At 37.9% G+C, this 23,625-nt stretch overlaps 1 protein-coding gene across 2 annotated transcripts in view; it reads left to right on the top strand.

Annotated features, from left to right (window-relative positions):
- Positions 1 to 23,625, top strand: part of LOC117403283 (muscarinic acetylcholine receptor M3-like) — a 100,260-nt gene that overhangs the window by 14,500 nt on the left and 62,135 nt on the right. For both annotated transcript variants that reach the window (XM_034005318.3, XM_059023820.1), the window contains exon 2: positions 15,488 to 15,556. The gene's annotated coding sequence lies outside the window, so the exon portion shown is untranslated. The remainder of the gene's footprint in view (positions 1 to 15,487; positions 15,557 to 23,625) is intronic.

Here is a 23,625-nt window from a genome sequence, read left to right as displayed (position 1 = left end):
GAAAAAACAAAAAGCATACCCCACTGAAACACCTTTTCCTTAAAAATACATTCTTTTTTCCAGTTCATTATCTAGTCAGTTTAATTCACGGTTCCTGAATCAACAAAAAGAAAAATATATTTAAGATTTTTTAATATTGACTTAATTTACGTTATTATTCATTAAATTAACTTGGAATTTGAACCTTAACACCCGTTTTATTGTCTTTTTTTTATTACAGCTACTAATACTCATGTACTATAAAAATAATAGATGTGCTCAGTGAGTAAAAGGAAAATAATTCCATCTCGGGTTTCTGTGACAGTTTAAAGTACTCGACCCAACAGTCTCGTAGTTTGTGATGTCACATAAACCCTAGATGGAATTATTTTCCTGTAACTTTAGTGTGTTTCGTTACTGTGAATTGATCTCTTGGAATATTTTTCAGGCACATTTTTCTCGTCTCTTCATGCATGGGAATTTCCTGGGGACTTCCTGGAATTGTGCCGTGCTGAAGCAGAGCATAACGGGACACAGCAGGGATCACTGCAGTTTTCTTCATGTCGTTGATATTTCAATGTTTTTGTAGTTGTGCCTGAACTGCAACTCATCCTTTTCTCTAAGAAATTAAACAAACAAGCAAACTATTTTAAAACCATACCGGTATCCTGAAATGTGGCGTCAAAGGGTGCAAGTAGCATATACAATGGTTAAATTATACTTTAATGTGTGCTGTTTGCCTACGAGACCATGATTGGTATGTATACTCTTCTTGTATCCTTCTCCAGCTTTATGACAGTAAATAATTTGCTGCCTATGGTCTTCAGATAGCTCTTTACTTTTTCCAATTTTGACTTATAAGACAGCAATCATCCTATGCCTAATCCTACAATTTATTTTACATGTTGTTTTAAGCAGTGAATCACAGCTGTGGTAAAATAAGTTGCTACATGTGTTTTTTAGGTAGGACATGTGATTGATTGCAGGGTATTTTATTATTGTGTTCCCTATTCCTTCTGGTGTATTAGTTTGTTTAGCTGGTTGGAGTTCCATTTCCCATGTGATAATCATCTCAGTTGCCTTATGCACTTGTGAAAATTGTCTCAAGGATCAGTGATCATGAATGCTACAATGTTAGCATGCTATGAATATGTGCATAAAATCTTGTACTGCACAAGGACAGTTTGTAGGATTTAATAGAAAAAAATGAGAATAGTATTTTAGTCAGGAAAACTCATGCAATAGAAATATTTAGTTTACTGACTGTGGAGATAGTAACTTTAGGGAAGCCATGCTGCCCTCACCTGTTAGACAAAGCCAAAAAACAGGTGGAGGCTGGGGAGGAGGAGGCGAACTCTTAAGTACAACAGGGACAAATGCATTGAGGTAAGCTATAAATCCCTTTCTAGCTTATCATTGGACGTGTTGTTTATCAAATGACAAATGAGATACTAGCCATTTGACTGATGAATGCTCTGGTAATAGAGATGCTCAATATGCTTCATGTTTACGATTGTAATCTATCTTAAAAGTGAGTTCCCTGCCTGAAACACAGCTGAATATAGACAGATTAGAAAGTAATTGTTATACTGTGAACCTAATGTATTCAAGAACATTATGTTTAGGAGTTTGAGATGATTATTCCCAGTCTTATTACTTTATTCCACTTAAGTGTGGTAGATTTATCAGACCTTTAATATTGGAGCTTATAAAAACATAATGATAGTCATATTATTTCTCTTGGCCTAATGGTATTTTTTAAATGAATCAGACGTTATTTGCAGGGTTTTTTTTTTCTTTCAACGACCTCCAGGAGAAAATAATTTAATATAATATTTGATCTTAAATATTTTGAACATATTTTGAACCCCTACCTTAATAAATGGGAAAAAATAGAAATGTTGTGTATATGAATATTCAAATGTAATAAACATATAAGAGAAATGATAACTTACCAGCAATGTGCTGCCATGCTTCAAATCAACCATTTTATGTACATATTAAAACTTAAGTATTTAATTTAAAAAATAAATAAATAAAAAAAGTTGCATGTAAGGAACGATTAAGTACAATTAAAGTAAATTACATGAGAAAATACACATTCACTCACTGTAATGAAAACAATCAGAAAGAAACTTGAGAAGGCAGTTTGAGTGTGAGTGAGCTGGACAAGGTGGGGGGTTAACTAAGTAGTCCATGAGCCAAAACTCAGAAAGCCATTAGTTTGTGAGTTGGCTGCACCCCCCGTCAGACTAAGGTTTTCTGGTATCATTTTGTTCCTTAATATGTCTAGTTTCCATTTCTTCCTGTTGCCAAGCTGAATAATTGTCCATTTAGATGCAAAACAACTTATTTCGGACCTACCCTTACTGCGCTTCAGATAGTAGAACACCGTCATTGCAGATAATCAAAACAACATTCTCGTGTTAACTCGTTACGCTATATATGTGTGTGTGTGTGTGTGTGTGTGTGTGTGTATACACTCCAGAACTCCAAACAGAGTTGTATTTAAATATTATTATTTCTTGACATTTACTTTTTTAAAACTTATTTTGGTATTAATACACCAAACTTATCAGCATCTGGTTTGTTTGTGCACCGCACCAATTGCTTCCTGACTTCCCCTGGTAACAGAGGGGCGGGGTAGTGTGTCTGTGCAAAAAAAAAAAAAAAAATCCTGTTTTGCATTGAAGTGTCTCTTTCTGTCACAGCAGATGTGAAGCAGTGATGTGGCATGTGACAAAAGAATACCGATGTAGCATCGCCTATTTTATACAGAACATTCTCGTCATTGGTGAAATGTGACTATTACAGGTACTTTAATATATACATATATACGCATATATTTACAAATAATGGAATAAAGTGTTTGGTATATAATGTTGACAGGCTATACATTACCGACACCTGAAACCTAATCAATTAATTTTAACCTAACAAATATTGTGTCGCCAAAATAAATAATTATGTCAGATATAATGTACAGGGGTGTGTGTGTGTGTGTGTGTGTGTGTGTGTGTGTGTTTATCTATCTGTCTACATACACACACACACACACACACACACATATATATATATACTGTATATATATATATATATATAGAGAGAGAGAGAGAGAGAGAAAGAGATTTTTTAACGTGATTTAAATTACATTAAAACACTAAATGCTCATATCTACAGATTGATTACAGATTGATATAAAACATATAGTGATTTGTCAAAGTAAGTGTTCTATAATATGCCAGCAAGCCAGCACAACAAAATGAAGCAAAGACCAATGTCTATGATCTGTCTAATGACTACTATAATTGTCTAAATAATAATAATAATAATAATAATAATAATACAAGTTGGGTGGTTGTCCCAATACGTGCTGCCTAGTATCATTAAACTGCTATGAATGTGTTTTTCCATATCAGCTAGTATAATATTTTAATCACACATCAAAAAGATGCACAGAGACCAATGCATGCTTTTGTTTAATCTAGAATTGATTATTTTAATGCTTTTTTTTTTCTGGTGTCCAAAAACATGTGGTATTTAGAATACCACCGCTAGAATTCTGACTAAAACCAGGAAAAGTGAACATATTACCCCTGTTTGGGCCTCTTTACATTGGCTCCCTGTGCATTATAGAATTTTGCTGTTAACTTAAAAGGCCTTGAATGGATTAGCACCTAGTTATTTGCAGGAGTTACTGACCCTGTATCTTCCAAACCGCACTGTGAGATCACGGGATGTGGGGCTGCTGGTTATTCCTAGGGTTAACTAAAGCAACATGGGAGGTAGGGCTTTTTCTTGTAGAGCTCCTAAATTATGGAATGCTCTGCCTTCGTTTGTCAGGAAAGCTGGGACTGTTACAGTTTTCAAGTCAAGACTAAAAAATCTGTTCTTTTTTTTTCTGCACAGTACAGTGCTTTTGCGATACATTTGTATAAAAAGCGCTCTATAAATGCAATAATAATAATAATAATAATAATAATAATAATAATAATAATATTTTACCTCTGGATGAAGTTTTCTATTTTTCCTACTGCAGTGAACACCTAGGCAAGCTGCCAGAAGCTGTAGGGTCTAGTCTTCCCTTGGAGAGACAGGGTCAAGTGCTTTCCTTTGTAGTAAAATATTTCTAGTATGGTTCTATCAAGACAGGACACTTGCTGCATTGTTCCAACATTTTGTCTTGTTATCACTAACAAAACCCCTCCAGGTATTTCTTTTTTTTTCTAGTTTTCTTTTTTTTTTTTTTTTTTTTTAATAAGCCAAGAAAATACACAAGTTGCTCATTAAATTTATAAGGAATTGCTTTCTGTGGCTGAAGAGACACCTGAAAACATATTTTTTAAAAGCCGTTGTAACAAAAAATGATGCCGATTACGCAACTGATCACATCTGTTGAAAATGAAAGTAAAGATCCTCCCAGGTAAAATAACCCCTGAATTAATTGATTTAATACAGTAGTCTCCACGTATGAATACCTCCTAAGAGAACACTTTGTCTAAGGGTACTCCCGTTTGGTGAAATGGATTTCTCCCATTGTAAATGCTCTGGCTAAAGGAACAGGAACTTCGCTTAAAAGAACACCTTCTTGGCACCGATAGGGATCCGTTCACAACGGGTACTGTACTGTTTTGTAACTTGATAACTAATCATCATCAAACTTAAATTAAAATGGTTTATTTAGTCTTTTCAAAAGCGACTTGGCATCACGAGAATGTCTTGAGGCACACTGATTGGTTTATTGAATCTTTCCAGCGCCGTCGTCATATCATTGACTCGTTTTGTATTCTGATTTCCACGAGTGCACCTCATCACTACAAAATGGCTCAGACACAAGTCAGCAAGCAATTTGATGTTTCCCGTTCTGGTGAGTTGCTTCGCCATTCTGTTAAATTATGTGCATGTTGTGTATATTGCTGCTGCATTTTTTAACGTGTGTAAGGGTGCTGTGTTAATTTAGTTTAACAGTTAGTTTACTAATGTTAGTTTGTCTGTTACTTTATTAACATACACATACTTATTCAGTTCATTTCATATGTTGATGCACGTGCAGCATGACAAGTAATACATATTTATTTATTTATTGATTAGTATTGTGCCTGGCGGCTAACTCCGTCTTAGAGAACACTTTAGCTATAAGAACACTTTGCTTGCTTCCCAAGGGGTGTTCCCTTAGCCGGAGACTACTGTATAAAACAAAAATGTACACATTTTATTGCTATTTATTTTAAAAATATATACTTGTGGTATAAACAGAATATTAAATGATCATTTGTGGTATACGTTTTGTATTCTAATTCAGTATCCTCTATGTCTTCATCATGAAGTCATGAAAATAGAAATGAGAGGATTATTATCACCTATTAGTAATATCATGCTGCAAAAAGCACTTAAATTTGATGAATTGATTTTCATAATTCGTTGACAGAAATTAAGTCAGTGCATTGTGAAATACAAGCCTCTTTATTAATACACACAGAAACCCTTCCTGTACTGAAAGGACAGCTGTTGCCAACAGGCTCATTCTTCATCTTGTGGGTCACAACATTCATATCAATGAATGCATCTCATCCATATCCACCACCCCCTACTTCTGCCTGTGATGCCCTCCGTGACTCAAATGACACAAGAAAATACTTTTCTGCACCTGAAAAATAATAATACCAAAAGCAGTTGCTGAGTGATTTCCTAAAAAATAAGTTATACTACTGTATGATAACAAACAACAATATCACATTTTATTCAGGATTATTCAGTAGTACTGACATTTTTTTTCTTTAGTTGCCAGCCACCATGACACAATCTGCAGAGGTTTATGGCTTATCGGACCGCTGGGTTAATTGTCTACATTCATCTGCTAGGTGACTTTAGCAAGACTTCACTCTGAAACCTTAAGTAAAAAAAAAAAAAATATGATAATAATAATGCTTAATCCATCTGATTCCCTTTCACGTATGAAATGTAACCATTAACTAATTAGATATAACCTTTCTGTACTATAGTCTGCCTCTGCGCTAGCCGTCTGTTTTTTTCCAATCAGCTTTTTGCACTATAGAGACACCGCCAGTGTTAACGGCTTTTTAGCTACACTGTGCTGTCGATTTGGCAGGAGCCTTTTCGACCGGAGAATATTCCGAGTGTCTCTATATGCCGTTGCTGTGTTTGCTTTCCTTGATTGACAACGAAGGCTACTAGATTTTTCTGTCTGTTTTACAATGTATGCTTGCAGTTTGCCAGTGGCTTTTTTCAGGTTTTTACCTGCACACCACTTGTCTTGGTACTAGCCCAGTACCAGTGACTCGCTCTGCCGGTACCAGTCAGTACCAGAGCTGGTGCCAGAGCCTGTACCAGTCGGTACCACAGCCTGTAGCAGTAGCCTGGTCGGTACCAGAGCCTGTACCAGTGACCTGGTCAGTACCAGAGGCAGTACCAGAGCCTGTACCAGTGACTTGCTTGGTACCACAGCCGGTACCAGAGCCTGTACCACTAGCCTGGTCGGTACCAGAGTCTGTACCCTGGTCAGTACCAGAGCCTTTACCAGTGACCTGGTTGGTACCACGGCCGGTGACAGTCGGTACCAGAGCCTGTAGCAGTGACTTGGTTGGTACCACTCATCTGGCTCATACCTGAATCGGTACCAATTACCTGGTTAGGTTCGGTTTAACACCAAGACCGTTACCAGTGTTCCATTTTTGTGTACACTGTACACAACAGTTTTCAGCACCAATCAGCTTACTATCTGTTCTTGTGCACATACATTGCATGGCTGAACTGTTTTTTCCACCTTGCACCATGCCTCGGTTTCACCTTTATGCTGGTTGCAAGAGAAATATTCCACTGCATGGGAAGGGAGCATGCAGTGGGGTAGTTAAAGACTGCAGCTCTTGCACGTCTTGTGCTAATTTTTCTAAGAGGATACTGGAAAGCGGGCTGACCCGCTGTTCCAGGGACCGAACTGCATCTCTGACGCCGGTGCAGCATGACTCGCCCCTTTCATCTCCTGCAGTGTGGTCAACAGAGTCCCCACTTCCTGTGACACCGGGAGCTAGGAAGTGAGCCGCTAGGAATAGGAACAGGACTAAGAGTCTGCGCTCCACTAAATCCTCCTCTTCATCACCTGGCTCTGAGAGCTCTCCCTCTCCTCCTCCAAGGAAGAGGAACAGGAGCCGCTGTAGCAGGTATTCTTGTACTGACTGGGTTAAGGGGCAAATGGAGAATCTTTTTGAAGCTATGAACCAGCAGCAGTTGCTTTTGACAGAGCCTGGCCCACAACCACAGCAGGAGGACGCCATGTCCCTTACTGCATCTGACGGCATGGGCACCCAAGAACTAATCTTTCCGTCTGAGGATGCGCCTCCCTTTTCAGACGCACTACCACGGCTCTGCAGATGCCGTGGGCCACAGAAGATGAGCCTAAACGCTCTATATTTGATAGGGTGCCCGGTGCTATGCGTCAGCGCCCGGCCCCCCGATTCTCCTGGATTTTTTGCACGAGGTGCAATCATCCTGGGAACTCCCAGCAACTACCACGGCTGTCTCCGGGTCACTGGACAGTTTGTATAGGGTGCACGATGCAGATAAATTGGGCTTTGCCCAGTTTCCATCTGTTGAGGCTTCCATCACCTCTCTGGTGCAGATGCCTAATCTAGAATTGCTGCAAAAGAACGTTTCACGTCTTAATAAACAATGTTGCATCACTGAGATGATGCTGAAAAAGGCCTATGCGGCCTCAGCATTTTGCACACGTCTTGGTACCTACAGTAGCATACTGGTGGCTTACCAGTCCATGCTGCGACAATCATTGTCCCCTCGTCCCTCCAGTTGGACGAGCTGAGCCTGGTCAACAACCACCTGCTCCAGTTGTGTAAGTACAATGGTCAGGCGTTGTCAGGAGCATGGCTGCATTGGTGGCAGCAAGAAGTCAGCTCTGGCTTGCCCAGGCTCGAGTACCTGACAAGGACAAGGCGTTGTTACTGGATGCACCTGTAAAACTAGGGCATAAGTTTGGACCGGCAGTGGATGAGATGCTACACGCTCTCACCAAGCATGTGAGTTGGCCCGCCTCCCCCCCCAAGCATAAACCCCACAGCCCGTAAGCCAGCTAAGCATTGGCAAAACAGGCGTCCTCAGCCACAAAAGCAGATTTAGGCTCCTGCAGCCCCTGCTAGAGCTAGCGCGCAGAACCATATTCACAGTGCGCACCGTGGAGGCCGGCACAATTATAGCCACAGGCACAGGCATGAGCTTCTACGAGCCAGAAACCCTAGGGATTTGCTGCCTCAGACCGATCCTCGACCTCAGACAGCTCAATCTATACTTGGAGGTTCAAGATGTTGACAAGGTGGCAGCTGTTGCAGTCAGTAAGGTCAGGCGACTGGTTCACTACAGTAGTCCTCAAGGACGCCTATTTTCTCATTCCTATAAAACCTGGCCACAGGTGGTACTTTCAGGGCACTGCATATGAGTTCCTGTGTACTGCCGTTCGGCCTCTCTCTAGCTCCTCACACATTTTCAGAGTGTATGGATGCTGTATTGGCCCCTCTGAGACTAAAAGGCATCAGAGTGGTCAATTACCTGGAAAACTGGCTGATATGTGTCGAGTCACCAGCACAGGCAGTGTTGCACACGGGACAGGTCACCAACCACCTCCAACAGTTAGGCATCACGGTGAACCAGTTGAAAAGCTGGCTAATGCCCTCTCAAAGGGCTGTCTATCTCGGCGTAAGCCTCAATTCCGGAAGCATGATCGCCAGTCTGTCAGACTACAGAACCCAGAGGCTGTCTGCTTGGAAGTGTTTTAGCTCAACGCAACGGTGAGGGTACTGACCTTCCTGAGACTTCTGGGCCTGATGGCAGCAGCATCCAAGATCCTGCCCTTAGGGTTCTTACACATGCACCCTCTCCAAACCTGGTTCAACCACAGGGTCCGCTTACTTACACTGTCTCGTCACTGTATGGATGCTCTCTAGTGATGGAAGCAACCAGCTCACCAACGGCCAACCAACGGCTTGGGGGTACAGGGCCCATGGGAGGGTGTGACAGAGCGCGAATGAATCCTAGTCAACAATCTCCCTCCTGACCTGTGAGGGCACTGTATAACAGGAACAGTGTGCCCCGGACTAGATGGTTTGGCAGTTCATTCCAGGGTCAGTTGGAAGTCGGCCATCCAGAAAGGGGGCGGAGTCAGAAGTCATCACCTTACCAGAAGTCATCACCTTAATGCGGTATGCGATGTGTCAGTCATGGATTAGAGGATACGTGATTGCACTCGCTACCGAAGGGGGCGTGACTGAAGATATATCGGGATGTGGCAAAGCAATCTGTTCCTTTGTTATGGTTACAGAAAGACCTGTAAAGGACGTACAAACGAAAAAGTACTGTGAGTGTTTAGTGTTGTCTTAACTGTCTGTTTAACTGTTGTTATTTGTTATTCTAGACGGCTAAATATCCGGGAGCTGTCGCTCTAACCAGTATCAAACCTGGACTACACTGCACTACTGGGCAGCAGTGTGGAGTAGTGGTTAGGGCTCTGGACTCTTAACCGGAGGGTTGTGGGTTCAATCCCCAGTGGAGGACACTGCTGTTGTACCCTTGAGCAAGGTACTTTACCTAGATTGCTCCAGTAAAAAAAAAAACAACTGTATAAATGGGTAATTGTATGTAAAAATAATGTGATAGCTGTATAATGTGAAATAATGTATAATGTGATATCTTGTAAAATTGTAAGTCGCCCTGGATAAGGGCGTCTGCTAAGAAATAAATAATAATAATAATAATAATAATACTGTTGTCACCGATTTATTGTATTAAATCACCCCTTGCACTATGAGCCTCACTATTGGACGTGTGTGTGTCATTATTAGTATTATTATTTTGGGACTGAACACCGTGGTTCACCTGTACTATACACATCATTGTGTAGAGCCAAGTATTATTATTTAAGGTTGCCAAATAAGCAACACAGCACAAATAAAGAGCTGTTTTTCACCATGAACTGTGTTGTGTTTGTTATTACTGAGCACTGCATCACCTCTACATCTGCGCACTGCAAACCACTTTGCCACAGAGGGTCTTCACATAAATGTTTTGGAGCTGCAGGCAGTTCATCTGGCCCTGCAGCAATTTTTTCCAGAGATACAAGGGAGACATGTGCTAATACGTACAGACAACACCATAGTGGTGGTTTATAATACAGGGGGGTTTATGGTCTCTCAGTCTCAATCGTGTTGCCCGGGAGCTTTTGCTATGGGCTCACAACCAATTGCAAATCATCATTTAGTAGATTAGGACTAAAATCATTTGCATTGTCAAACCTATAAATCTGATTAGAAAAAAATATATATATATTTTCCATAATCTAATTGTTATGCCTCGTTTTAGAATACAGCCACATCTAATTTATTTTGTATCCTAACTGAAAAATGATAAAGTTGTAGTATGGTTATGCAGCTTTTATTTTACCTTGACTGTATTACAGTTTAAAACTGCATGCAATCATTGTGGCTGCTTGTTACTGAACTCATTTTTTTAGTTTTTCTAATGTTACATTTAAAAAATGTAATTATCCTACCACCAAAACAAGAAGTCAAACAATGTGGTAAAGAATAACACACAGGAAGGTGTGATGACATAAACCACACCCAGGGCCGGATTAAGTTTAATGGGGGCTTGGGGCTGTTATTGTTTTGGGGGCCCATCTTTGCATATTCATTTGCTTCCCTTTACTGTTTTACTACCACCACACTCGATTAACATTAATGTCAAATTAGTCAGTCTTAGCTGATCCATATTTTACCTGATTCGATGTTTGCATTAGCGCCAGCTTTGAAAATGAGCATTGGCCACAGTATTAGTTACCATACTGGCAGTTTCAAATACAAAATGGGAAATGCAAACTGCAAACTCTTTTGTTGTAATAGCAGGTTATCTGGAAATGTGTTGTCCTTATCTCTTACGAATATGTATGTGTATAATAGATTTGTAGTAAATATATATGCAGTCAAAAAATGTTTAGCAAATAATGCAAGGATAGTACTCAGTGCCTTCTTATGTCATGTTGTTTTTTTATTATTATTTGTGTCAGCAGAATCAGCAGAGCTGCACACACAGGAACGACGTATTTTTATTATTATTATTTATTTATTTATTTATTATTGTTTTTTTGGAGACCAAATGAGGCAGGCTGTGTTTTAAGACAACCTAAAAACTTCATGGAAACCCGGTTTAAGGAAGCTGTACGATATCAGTAAGTCACACAAGACCAAATTGGAACTCAGGCACAAACATAGCCTCCGGTATTTTAATATGAATTAGTTTATTTATTAAAAGAAAATGACATGGAAACACACACAACCCGAAACTACTACCAAAATAGAGTGAGAAAAAGGTGAGACTTATTTTAATTTTTCCATGGAGATTGCCCCACTGTAATCCATATAAACCTAGGTTGTTTCCTCCTGTTGATTTCTCTCCAGTGTACCTTCACATACATTTGTTGGTGTTGTATTAAAACAGTGTGTCAGCGTTGGTGTTTTGTTTCACATCTTCCTCGCGATGACAGTGTACTTGGTGTGTTTCTGCTTTTCAGCGTCGCTCTCATACTTCCTAGGTGCTGCTTTGCCAGACATTTACAGGTTCTGATCTGCGTCACGTTCGCGCTGCAACACACCTGATAAAAGTGGCACGTGACCTGAACGCAGGTCGAGTCATATGATCAGACAGTCCCTGCTCCTCCAGCGCAATACGGCTTGGTAAAACAGATGTGTTGTTCCGGTCCATATAGTCACACGCTACTTATTCATTGTTTAGATGTTGTATTATAAATTATATATATATTTTTGGGGCCCCTCAATCTGGGCCGCAGTCCCTAAAGCCTCTGAGCTAATCCGGCCCTGCCCACTCCCACCGTATGGTTTGTGTACAGCATATCACAGATAAAACAATGATATACTGTATATATATATATATATATATATATATATATATATATATATATATTCTTTTGGCTGCTACCATTTTCATGGTGAAAGCATTTTGTACATTGCTTTGAATTTGGTTACTAAATCAATGCATTTATTTTTTGCAATCACAATGCATTTTAAAGGCATGTAAGGTAACCTAACATCTCTCTTTAAGTGGGGTCTCTGCTTCTCAATGAGGAACCTTTGCTGTAACCAGTAGATCAAAGTACTTCTTGAAGATGGAGTGAATCAGGTAGTTCAGCTGGGAGATTTGATCACAACATCCTTCCTTCCAAAAACGGGTTTATCTTACATCCACTGCAAGGCCCTCACTGATTTACATGTATGGAGCGCAATTCTAAAATGTATTATGTCCAAATTATAGTTAATATAAATAGATTTGAAATCATATAAAAGTTTTTAAAATAGTATTTTTTATGTAGATCAGTTTGATGTACATTTTTAAATTAACTTACTTGCTGTAAATGAACTGTAATAATGTAATATTGGGTAATCAAAGGAAATATATTGATATGAAGGATGCATGTTTCCTTATTCCACAAAATGGATATGATTTATTTACATTGAAGAATTTAGTTTTTGTAGTTGTTGTAAAAATATAGAAGAATAACACATTTTTAAAAGTATTTTGTACAACTCATTCTGGCATTATGGTAGGTCCCATAGTGTAATAGGTAAAAGATTGATGCATTGATTGAAAAGCTGTGTGCCAGCAATTAGAGTGTTGTTTTATTTTAAGTCTACTTTGGTACAAGATATATATTTCCTATCCCAAGAGTAAAGAGCCTGCTGACCAGGCTACTTCAGTCTCCATGTAAGTATTGTGATATTGAAAGCTTTATCATGGCCGTGCCCAACTTTAATTCCCACCAATATGATTTTTTACACTGCAGACTCTATGGGGAATCAATGAACTGCAGGGAACATTTATTGCTTGTGAGCATGTTTTAAAGGCCTATTTTATATGTAATATATGAAGAATGTATGAACTCAATTTCAGTTGTTTTAATGCCATGCTGTGAAAAGCAATGATATATAGCCTGAGGATATATGAAATTGCAACTCAGATAAGGGCTAACATTTAGAAGTTAAAAAAAGAATGCATATTATTTTAGTCAAAATCATGATTGCAGGTCACATACAATAAAAGCTTAGCCTCTGATGACTAGCTTAGCTGCTCAATGCAAACTGTATTTTTGGGTAGGAAGCAGCTGGTGTAATTGTTTTTGGTATTTTAAGTTGTTAACCTATTCAAATATAAAAGAATATAGAATCAAAAACAGTTTCTTTCTTTTTTTTTTTCTTTTTTTTTACAAATAATAAGTAGCGTCATTCTTTCGGCAGATATTTTCTGTTTTCGCTTTAGTTTTAAACCACAGACCACAAACCTGCAAGTACAGAAGATCACACATTCACATTCAGAGATGTTTATTTTATCTATTGAAAAACAGAGAGTAGTTTAGTGTATTATATACAATATACTACAATGTTTCTGCAATTAATTTGAGTAGAATGCAGTATTTTGATCACAGTGCTAACTTTGTTGCCAAGATTTTAAAAATGTGTTTTTTCGTCACATCACTTTTATCAATAACAGAGGGATAAACCATTTTATAATTAAACAAGTCACTAATGATTAATGAATCAGTGATGCTTTCAAAGCTGCTTCTGAATATTAGCACATGCTTTTAACAAGGAGGTCTTGCTGACAGATCTGTTTGCAGTTAAATTCCTTTACCTAGGGATCCAGATTATTTATTCCTTTTGAAGACCTTATTAAGTTATATTTATTTGTTAGCATTTGCATACATTTTCTTTCGGGGAAAATGAACATTAAATAAATCACTTTCAGTGCAATAAATGTACTATTTTAAAGTGTGTCCACTAATCTTTTAGTGGTGTATTAAAAAAATAGATTCTTAATGTTGCTCTTACTGCATACATCATCCTGTCAGCGTTTTCAAATGAAGTAGCACCATATATTTAAACATTATTTAATTTAGATGTATTACCCTCTCAACTGACTGAATAATCACTTCAGCACCAAAGGATTGTTTTGAATCTGTGACGCAAATGAGCAATTCTCCTGAGCTAATATGAAACATCTTCATAAATACTTCAACCCATTCAGTACCCATCTTCCCAAATGAGACAATTGCATTATACCGTTGTAATTTATGTGTACATTAATTTAGTCAGTAGACAATGGGAAGAGAGTTTTCTTAAATAAGGCTGTGCACATGTTGAGGTTAATATTAATGCCAGGACATAATTAACAATAAGTTTATTCATGATTGCATGTTTGTTTTTTAGTTGTTGTTTTTTAAGGCCCTGCTGCTTGTAGAGCAAGGTGATTAATGCAAGCCTGGTTCAAATCCTTCATGCAGTCTTGCCCCACAGGAAGCACTGCATTGGCTTTTGAGTTAGGTTAGAGAACCAACTGGGTGTAGTTCACCTCATCATGCTTCAGCAAGCCCTAATGGTCTGGACTTCACAAGCTGGATCCTTGCCTCGGGTTCAGAGAGACGATTGGCTTGAATGCGGGAACCTGGTTACCCATTGATCTTCAGTCCTCCTGATCAGTAAGCTGGATGAAGCATTCAAATTGGGCATTGGGTAGAAAACACTTTGGAAAAAAGATTTAAAAACATTAAAGCAGTACCACATGTCATTCATGTATTCACAAGGCTGTCACTGAATACATTTCTGTTCACTCAGGTGTATTATCCAAATTAACACATTTGCCAGATTCCTATAAGAACCAAAGGACTAGGACTGTGTTTTCAAAGTGTTTATTGTGGTCTTTAGTTATTTAGTTAAAAAGACCTAAATAATGCATAGTCAACACCTGTTAAAACCATGTGATCACGTTGTTGCACATCATTGTTATTATACTCTAGGTTGTGTGAACGGGCTGCTTAAGTGACTTGAATGATATTAGTTGTTTATTTATTGATTTTAGTTCTAATTTTGTAGTAAATTAAAGACAGAAATAAAAGCTTTGAAAATGAAAAATGTTTAAATTGGATAAAATAAACATATCACAATAATAATAATAAGTGTGTGATCGGTTGTACTCAATGAACTGCAGAACTGCATCAGTGATCTGATTAGTACTGATTTTGTGTCAGTTAAATAGAATTGCTTTGTAATCTGTGAGGGTCTAAATCAATTGCAGCTGATTAAACAGCATTCTCAACCTTCCATAATTAAAAGGGTTTTCGAAAATGTTTGCATGTCGCAGAAAACATTATGTCAAAACAGCCTGTAGACAGTTTAGAACAAAAGTGTCATTTTTGATTGTATTTTAATTGCTAAAGATTTGGCATTCAAAGAATATTATGCAATACATGCTTCTTCATTCCCGCACTCTGTAATTCAAAGCTCTTAAAACAATCCTTGAGAATTAGTTTTGTTCATTAATATGTGTTAAATCTTAAACTTGAAGCCTTTCATTCTAAAATCACTCTAACGCTTTTAGTGTTGTATTGCCATTGTAAAGCATGTTTCTTGTTTCATTGTTGCAGGGTAATAAGTGGGTGTCACGGATGCTTGGTGGATGACGTCAGACCAGGAAATACAGGCAATTCTGTGGGGTGAGACGCAAATGCGCTCTTTCTTTATTAAATAAATCAAATAAACAAACAAAAGAGTTGTACAAAATAAAACAGGCACAAGGGCCAGACAGGACGAGACAGCACAGAACATGAAAACACGGAACACAAAAACACACACCTCTCACCAACATTTACATTAACGCTAACTAACCTCTCTAACACCTGTGATCACCATATTTATACACCTGTGGCTGGAGCCTTAATTAATCATTTAAACATTTCTCCAGCCACATTCCCACGTGTATTTGCAGGGAGGATTTTAACTCTTTAGAATTACTGTTACAATGATTTCCTTCATTGCTTTAATGTGAAACAGCACTAGTAGGGGAGACAAATGGCAAAAGAAATATCAGTACAATATTTCACCAGACCTTGCATCAGAATCTGGTTGAGCACAGTCTCAAAAACAAAGGGCATCTTCTTTTTTAACACCCTGGTTTCTCACAGAATGCCTGATTCATCCTGCCAATCAGTGGCATCCACTCTCCATGCCTCCCTCTCTCTCAATTAACAAATCATACAATTAAATTAACCAATTACACCATTTGCATTAATATTATCAAGATGCCTCACCAAGATCGAGTAGATGTTCCCTAAACCCCCTAAAGCCTCCAAATTGAGGTTGGGAACACCTCTATTACAATATAAATAAATGAAAAAAAAAAAAAAAATATATATATATATATATATATATATATATATATATATATATATATATATTGTAACAAACTTGCACCCACTCGGGTTCGTTGCCCCTTTAAAAACTCGACCCAGGACACTCAAATGGATTTTTCAAGCGCTGACGCGCTATTTTTTTTTTAATGAACACACAACAAAACAAATACACAAAATAAACACCTAGCTCCTCTTGGAGCACTAACTCAACTTTCAGGAACACCCTGACTAACACGGGACAGCTAAGCTATTTTCCCGTCCTCACAAAAACAACAGTTTGGTACCACACTTACTTTCACTCTCTCTCTCTCTCTCTCTCTCTCTCTCTCTCTCTCTCTCTCTCTTCCCCAAAACATTCAACTCCCCACCACTGTGTCATCAAGGAACCCAGCAAAGTGGCAAATATATTATGGTTAAAGTCAGAATCTGGTCAATCTTAAGTTTTACTGGTAAATGTCAACATTTACCAAATAAAAGTGGTAAATGTCCAAAATTATGAAGAAATAAATTGCTTTTCGGACATTTACCAGTTAATCTTATGATTTACCGAAGCTTATTGGTAAATGCAGATACAGTATATCATCAAAAAATGTATTTATTCCTGCATATAAATTGTTAATTAACAAAATGATCATTAATGTCGAAGAATGTATTTATTTCTGCGTACACATTTTTCATTAACAAAATAATCAATAAGCTTACATTAATGCATAATTGAGCAATTTAAACTAGTTCAACATGGCACTGAACAATATTGTGATCCACTTATGTAGAACAACCAACATTCTGGTAAATTTGGATACAAAGCAATTCACAATGGTGTTGAAGGTTATTGTACTACAAATACCCAGTACATTGATGAAAAACATGCAAATTAAATCATTCAGGACCTTTTTTTTTTTTCAACAGAGAATCACGCTTTGGTTATGACTAGGCTTGCTATTATTCGATTTTAATTTTTTTGCCAAATTGGCGATTAATATCGACATTTATTTTTTAAAGAATTTACCGTTTTTGTTTTTTTCGACCTTTCAATTCAAGCAGAGCATGGATGAAATCGAACTTTATGTTTTTTTTTTTTTTTTTAAAAAGCTCTCTTTTTATGCCATTGAGAAACGTCTAATTTAGAGAAACCCCTTTATCATATTCCACATGCAACAAAACCATGGTTACCAACATTCTAATTGAAATAACGTTTGGTCACAGCAAAGCTATACCTTGTATAGATATAGATCCTACACAAATTAAAACAATGTCTCAAATAAGCCATAGAAAACGCAGCATATAAAGTGTATTACACAGACTTTTATGACATACATTTACAAGTAAAAACAATATGCACAGAACAAAACATTAGATAGTTGAACAGAACTAACTTGCACTTATTTCGAGTCTGCAAGACAGACTGTCCCGTTTCGTCTTGCCGCGGAGAGCCGTCGATCAGGGTATTGTGCACAATACTCATGAAGTGTTTTCCTCTTGCGCCCCATTTTCAAATCAAACTAGCAACTGTCATCGTATATACCTATAATAGCAAAAGCTTACCTACACCTTAACCCGCTAATTTCAAAGTAGACACTTTGAGACGACGCTGTAGCTGGCAAATTGAAAGTGCACAGTCGGCCTGATGATTCAGTCATTTAAACGAATGAGAGCATTCTAGCGCTGCTTCAGCCAACGAGATCTGTCAGTACAGGATGAAATGACTGATGGTGAAACTACACTAGCCTATTAAGGAATCACTGATTTGACTGACAGCGACCCCCAGCCATTCAAAGTGGAACGGAGACGAGACAGACAGCAAGTATAAAAACTACACAGACTAGAGATGATTTCTTAAATTATTATTTTTGGTGAGAAAAAAAAAATAATAGAGAGCGGTTTTACCAACGTTTATCCTATGTAAATTTAATTCAATCAAACTCATATTTTTGGGGAATTTGATATTTAACAAGCTTTACAATCGAAAAGTAGCAAGCCTAGTTATAACACAAGTAGCAAGCCTAGTTATGACACAAAACATGACAAACACAGGCCCTAAATAAATATAATTTACTTACTTACTGCATCATGGTAGACTCTTGTGGCACTTGGAGTTACACAGGACTGAAGCCTAACAATGCGCGAAAGACAGACATTCGGTCATTAGTCAAAGCCACTTGGTTATTCTTGAGATTTACTGGTAAATATCAGAAATAAAGCGTTGTTGTGCTTATTTCAGACATTTACTGATTTGCATGATAAATGTCGACATTTACCAGTGAATCTTAAGATTTGCCAATATTCAGACTTTTACCATAACATATATACTGAATATATTCTGTATACAGCATCCATGCAGGTACTGTAATGTCCCCCAATTTCCCTTGCAGCAAACTGACATATAAGCTGAACTGATAAGTCGTCTCTTAAAAATGACCATGTCGCTCATTTAACAATGTTACGTCTTACTTATTCCAGCTTTTGATAACTTTTTTTTTTTAATCTCCATTATTTCTCAATATTTACTGTTTAGCTGTTTTTAAAGCATCGCATGGTTGATACAAAGACAGCTTCAGAGCTAACATGAGTCAGTGGACCGGCGTCTGATAGTTTTACATCGTCTTTTGTTCTCTGTTTTGGTTTACTATCTCAATATGAACAAAGACAGTTCGTCATTAATGTCTAATTAAACCGCATCCTTCTCTACAGCTGTGGCCAAAAGTTTTGCATCACCCTATAGAATTAACACATTTTTGCTTCATAAAGTCAAATGAAACTTACTGAATAATGTTACGTTAACATATTGAAATACATACCGCTTTCTAGTTTTCCACATACTGACAAAAATGGAAAAATATGACATTTCAAAATTTAACATGAAATACTGTATTACTATTATGGCTTCCGGTAGACTTTTGTGATGTCATTTTGTAGTTTCTTTGATTACATGATGTTAAATAAAAGAACCAAATTATGTTCATTAGTTTATTATTATTATTATTATTATTATTATTATTATTATTATTATTGTGTCAATCCTAAAACTCTAGGTGATGCAAAACTTTTGCCCATAACTGTAGTAAAGAAAAGTTGTGTAAAAGAGAAGGGATTGTATTTATAAAGCATTAACTGTCCAGTAGATGCTTAAGACTTCAATGCATTTACTGGAGTGCAAATACTTAATGCATGCAACCCAATGTCTTCCTCTGGGTCGATAGGGTACGATTTTGTTCCTGGATTAAACTGATACACCTGCATTGATTTTAAACAAACACAAAATCACAATGAGATTGGACTCCATCCCAACCATGAGCACAGACACATCATTATCTGACTATTTATAGAGCACATATACTGTATGCTACTTAGTCAGATGGGCAGTATAAATATGCTGATCTCGTCTACCCAAACAATAGGGGTGGCCTGTTTTAGCCCTGTATTCATCATTAATGTAGCAGTAAAAACAAATTAATTCAAACAGCACATGAGTCACGCTATATGTTATTTGCATGGATCAGTGCTTTTTTCATCTTCCTTTATGGGCCTCTGTAGTATTGGTCAGACTGTGAGATTAATTACTACAGAGACTGAAGGCGATGCCAAGTTCAGCTGCAGGGAAATTGAGGATTATAACAAGCAAGATGTCAGCAAGCAGCCTCCCATGAATGGGAAGATGCAATTCTCAAATGTCTTTTTAATCTGGGTGTTTTAGTCACTGCAGAGCATCTGCCACTCAAGCTATTTCTAATGTCAGAGTGACTCAATATGGTATTGTCTATAGAGATTGTGCTTTCAGGCATTTTGTGATAAACTATTGCGCACAGTTGTGCTGTTCTTAAATTCACTAAGAATTACTGGATAGATTCCTTGCTATGCTTAACCATGTTCATCACTTCCTCTCAAATCCCTGTTCTGGGTTTAATTCCCACCAATTTTGATTCTTGTCTTTGCAATCTCTCCAAAATTCAATTTATCTCCCCTGTAGAGTCTGGACAATTTTTTTTTGGCTCTTGTTACTGGTTGCTCCCTTAATTAGATAACATATTACATAAGATGTATTTTGTTATTTTTCTGCTTGTTGCCTACATTGTGAAACGTACTTGTCACTCAAAAGATATAACACTTACCGTATCCCAACTTGAAAAAATTGTGCAGGTGTGCAGGATGTGCTCTATAGTCTGGACATCGCGAGTTCGAGTCCAGGCTATTCCACAGCCGACTGAGGACGGGAGCTCCCAGGGGGTGGCGCTCAATTGGCCGAGTGCCGCCCGGGGGGAGGGAGGCTTAGGTCGGCCAGGGTGTCCTCGGCTCACTGCACACCAGCGACCCCTGTAGTCTGGCCGGGTGCCTGCGGGCTTGCCTGTAAGCTGCCCGAGAGTTGCGTTGTCCTCCGACGCTGTAGCTCTTGTGTGGCTGCATGGTGAGTCTGCAGTGTGAAAAAATGCGGTCGGCTGACGGCACACGCTTCGGAGGACAGTGTGTTTTCGTCTTCGCCCTCCCGAGTCAGCGCAGGGGTGGTAGCGGTGAGCTGAGCTTAAAAAATAATTGGCCATTCTAAATTGGGAGAAAATAATAAAAAAATAATTGGCAATGACTACATTTATAAAAAAAAAAGAATCCAACAGAGGGTTCTTTTTTTAATCTCATCTCAGCTCAGTGCTAGCCTATTTGCTTTATTAGTAGCTGACAGCCACAATGAAGCAAAAGAGGGATACGTACTTTTATCTTAAGGGACATTAAAAAGACTAAACCCCACTGTTCAAGCAAGTGTACATGTCCTTGGTCCTGCAGGGATCAGACTTGTTTGCATTGCAAAAAACTGTAAACATTACTTTGAGCTGTTTTTTTTTTTTTCACACTTGAGAGATGGTTACAACTGTACCTGAGTTACCTTCGCTCAGACTCCATCTACCTGGATTTCTACCTGAAAATGATGGCTCTGGCTGAGCCACTTGGGTCTAGGTTTTTGTTCCAATCATAATCTGTTTTATTTATTTTAAATGATTAAACTTCTATGCAGATATTCTAGCAAATTAGGGGCAATAACTCCCAGAGGTTGGTCATTGATTAACCCATAAACTTTAACAGGGGAAAAAGCCTAAGCAATCAGCCCTGATGCTAACTGTTCAGTAACTCGGCAGTTTTGGCATCTTATTTTCAGGATCAAATATAGGGCACATCCTGGAGGTGTTTTTTGTTTGAGTTTGTGGGGTCAAAAACAGCAGGGGTTCAAATCCCTCTCACGATAAGTTGCAATCTTAGCTGGAGACAGCCCTGCATTGGCCTTTGAATGCCCACAGGGTTAAGAAAGAAATGAAACGTGTATAGTTTACCTCATCTAATTTCAGCATTTTTTTTGTTTATGTAAAATAAAACATTAAAAAAAAAACTGGTTTGAAATGCCCAATTTGAGTATACATGCATTAATATTTTACTCAGCTTCTTATTAATACATTATATATAAAAAAACGTATTAGTACCAAAAATGTCACAGCTTTCACCTTGCGACTGACTTACATTCAGCTGATGACCATCTCTGCACTGGTACTGACAACAATATTTTGAGAGCTGGCCTTTTTTAAAATGCTCATCTTGAATGCAGGCAGCATCTGCACAATTCACTGTTTTTTCCGACATTATGTCTGGAACAGCGAACTTCTAGCCAGTGCATCACGTCTGCTCAGTTGACTGAAAAAGAGTGCAAGGAGACTCCATTAGAGGGAGGACTTTGTCAGTTGTGTCTGCTGTATTAATGTCAGGTCTGCTGCCTGATGCAAAGGGTATGCTGCTTAGGATCAGGGTCCCAGTGAATTCTAAAACTAGTGGCCCCTAGAATGCACTGTGATGCTGGATGCAGTCGTTTCATTTCAAGCCCTATTAACCTGACACTCCCTCCCTGCACAGTACAGACTCTCCCTTTGCCTGCTCAGAATATCATACCAACAGAAAGGAGAGCATGGTGTTTGTGAAAAGCTGTAGCCCGTTTAAAAACAATGTTTATGCTCTAGTCAAAAGTTTACATACCCCAATGGAAATTCATAATTTCTAGAAATTTCTCAATGCAAATGTTTGTAGAAATCTTTTGTAGCAAATGTTTTGCTTTTGTGGAGGAGGAAAAAAAGTTACAAGATATAGATTTCTACAGTTATTTATTTCAGCAATTATTTTGCAAAACTCAAAAAATGCTAATTCAAAAGTATTCATACCCTGACAAGGAAATGAAATTGATATGTAGTTGAGCACCTTTAGCAATAATAACCTCTTTTAAACGATTAGGATATTTGTCAGTGAGCTTTTGGCATGATTTTGATGAGTGCTTTGATCATTGTTGTGTTGGAATGTCCAGCTGTACTTTAAACCAAGTTTTGTAGCGGAGGGTTTCAGATGATTGGCCAATATTATTGTTAATGACAGCAATCATCCTATGCCTAACCCCTTTTATACTCTGTAGAATGTTCACCTACAATCCAGCATTTTCTACACTTTTCTAGAATTAGGTTCTGCATTATCATATTGAAATTTCTAGCACCTTGTAGACAATACTATCATAGCATTAAAGGGTAAGAATACTTTTAAATTAGCACTTTTGGAGTTTTGTAAAAAAAAAATTGCCTAAATAAATAATTGTAGACATCTATTTCTTGTAACTCATCCACAAATGCAAAACTTTTGCTACAAAAGATTTTTCCTAAAATTCTCAGGACTCTCTTCACTAACTAAAGAGAGTACAGTCCCTGACTGACCATCAGGCAGCTAAGCTGCTTACCGATACAAAACTACAACACACAGTTGTTCCGCGGAAACACAGTACTTACTTTACATGACTGTTTGGAGCAGAGCGCACAGCTTTCTGCTTCCTCCAACTCGGCAGCCCTGATTTAACAAACTGTGAGACTTATATGCCTCACGGTAACAAGTGTGGGCAGCGGGCTCTAATTTACAATGGTCATGCCAACTACCGAAACAATTAACAAATCATACAATTAAATTAACCAATTACACCATTTGCATTAATATTATCAAGATGCCTCACCAAGATCGAGTAGATGTTCCCTAAACCCCCTAAAGCCTCCAAATTGAGGTTGGGAACACCTCTATTACAATATAAATAAATGAAAAAAAAAATATATATATATATATATATATATATATATATATATATATATATATATATATATATATATATATATTGTAACAAACTTGCACCCACTCGGGTTCGTTGCCCCTTTAAAAACTCGACCCAGGACACTCAAATGGATTTTTCAAGCGCTGACGCGCTATTTTTTTTTTAATGAACACACAACAAAACAAATACACAAAATAAACACCTAGCTCCTCTTGGAGCACTAACTCAACTTTCAGGAACACCCTGACTAACACGGGACAGCTAA

This window comes from Acipenser ruthenus, chromosome 5 (genome assembly GCF_902713425.1).
Source record: "Acipenser ruthenus chromosome 5, fAciRut3.2 maternal haplotype, whole genome shotgun sequence".
NCBI classification, from domain to species: Eukaryota; Metazoa; Chordata; class Actinopteri; order Acipenseriformes; family Acipenseridae; genus Acipenser; species Acipenser ruthenus.
The sequence above is the reverse complement of the archived record's forward strand: the minus strand, read 5'-3'. Positions and strand labels throughout refer to the sequence as shown.